At 35.7% G+C, this 2224-nt stretch overlaps 1 long non-coding RNA gene across 1 annotated transcript; it reads right to left on the bottom strand.

Annotated features, from left to right (window-relative positions):
• Nucleotides 1–5: 5 nt before the first annotated feature.
• On the bottom strand, nt 6–1570 carry LOC107755682 (uncharacterized). The gene is made up of 5 exons (XR_001641729.1): nt 1472–1570; nt 1025–1074; nt 744–871; nt 143–443; nt 6–47 (listed from the first exon to the last, which is right to left on the bottom strand). It is a non-coding gene; the product is annotated as an uncharacterized LOC107755682 (long non-coding RNA).
• Nucleotides 1571–2224: the final 654 nt, after the last annotated feature.

Below are 2224 nucleotides of genomic sequence, written 5' to 3'. Positions count from 1 at the left end.
GCGATCTCACTAATGGTTGCCTTCACAGCGAATCCGGTTTCTTGCCGCTAATTACAAACATTTTGGAGGCAAAAGACTAAATATAACAAATACAAATTAAATCTGTACATACAAACAAAAATGAATGAGAAGCAGAGCCTACTTTTTCCCATTGCATATGTTTATCTACGGCTGAGAGGAGAACGATCACATGAGCTCTACCATCTTCTTTCCTACTGGCTGTTGCTCCCGAAAGTCTCTTTTCATTTGCATAAAGTTGAAGGATTCTGAACTTTGTCGCATCGCTGGACATGCCGGTCACCAACGGCCTGTCGCTCTTGTCGCCGGAAATCACCAGCTCTCCATTGAAATGAATGGGATCGTGTTGCTTTGACGTTGCGTGTCGCTTGTAGTGTGAACGGGGCTTCAGCTGGATCCTTGGTGAATCTGGAGTGGGGTGGGTCCTTAATAAGAATGATTTTTTTTTTTAACCATTCTTTTAAACAATCTTAAACGTATTTAAATTGTACTGCCATTTGACATAAGCCATTTAGACAAAATAAACAAATTCCCAGCTTTAAAACTGTAAGTAATGATTCAAAATTTAAACCTAATGCATGACAATCCCATCAGAAAAATGTGAATCCCCCAAAAAAAGACAGAGGATTCACAAAAATGGACCCTTTCCATAGATATCATAGCAAGGTAAACACAACTGTAGCTTTAAAAAAAAAAGCCAATTTGTACACCACAATCAAACCAACCTTCATATAATTTTCCCTGCAGCAGCATTTATCCTGATATGACACATCTGAAGGTTGTGATGTTCTCCAGTGAATGAAATAAAGGACTGATGATGGTGACAAGTTCTATTCCCCTTTTTTTGTGCCACCTCAGAGGAAGAAAGACAACAGGAAAAAAAGTTACTCATTTTCTATCACCAGTGGAGGAAATATCTTACAAATGCACTTATGATTAGAATCATACTTAAGATATTAATCCCAATGTGAGGTCTAGAAACGGTTAAAACTGAATAACATCTTACTGTAGTCTCTGTGTTGGGTGCCTGTTTTCCCTGAAAAACGTGTGCTTGATCTAAAAATGTAAACCAATATCTTATCATTAGCAGTTATCAGTATTTGAAGAGGTGAAATAAAAATTACTCCGAAACAGTCATGGACACAAGCATAACAAATATAAAACATTTCTCAACTTTCCTATAGATTCCAGTGTTTCCGAGTGTAAATTGCCGTTTTCTCATTCACTGTACTTATTCCGATGTTCCTTTACTTCTCACGAGTTTGAGTTTTAAACTAGCTGACATTAATACAAACACACAGCAAATTCAGACGCTGCATTGAAATACATAACTACTAGCCAGCGCGCTAACGCTAATCGCGATTAACCTCTCACTTTGATTTCCTCTCACTCACATAAATTATGGACACAAAACATAACTTTACGTTGGTTTGACTGAAAAAAATTGTGTTACCTGATATCGCCATGTTTGCAGGACCTCACACATGCAGTCTGCCCCTTCCTCACTCCAGCTTCTCCAGCTTCTGTTCTCCGTTGACATGTCACAGCTCATATTAGTTTAAAATAAGAATTTAAAATCAGGAACATCAGGAACTGAGTGACCGAGTTATCTCGCGGATCAGTTGCAAACACATCATCACCAAACTGACGTATATTTTCAAACCTTACTAGTAAGAAAGCGCGCACTTTTGTCATTGGCCAGTTTCGTGGATGACAGTCAGATTAGCCAATCATGATGAAAGCAACCAGGTGAAACAACCAATTGCAATTGTTTCAGAGTGGTAACGAAAGTAAAGAGTTTTTTTTTTTTTAAAGAAACGTGTGTATTTTTTAGGCTGTATTATTTGTTTAGTTCAGTGTATGAATAAAAATGTAATAATGAATTGCAAACTGTAGGCACCTACACAAAATTGTAAATCCACACAAAATCTAACTTTTGAGATTAAAACTGCATCCATTATAATTATTGTTACTAATGACAATAATTATATTTGTACATTGGATTTTTGAAGGTGTTTTGATCAAAATATCATAAAATGCTAATAAATAAAATATTAATGATCAATAATTCAAAAGGCAGATATTTCTTGTTAATGACATGACATTGATTCAACATAGATATTTTAATTGTCTTTTTTTTAATGATTTAGCATTAAACTTCATATCAACATTGTGTAAACGTTAAAACAGCAACTGACATTATTTC

The sequence above is a fragment of the Sinocyclocheilus rhinocerous genome, unplaced genomic scaffold, assembly GCF_001515625.1.
Source record: "Sinocyclocheilus rhinocerous isolate Xijiao unplaced genomic scaffold, SAMN03320098_v1.1 scaffold8499, whole genome shotgun sequence".
Classification (NCBI taxonomy): Eukaryota; Metazoa; Chordata; class Actinopteri; order Cypriniformes; family Cyprinidae; genus Sinocyclocheilus; species Sinocyclocheilus rhinocerous.
The sequence above is the reverse complement of the archived record's forward strand: the minus strand, read 5'-3'. Positions and strand labels throughout refer to the sequence as shown.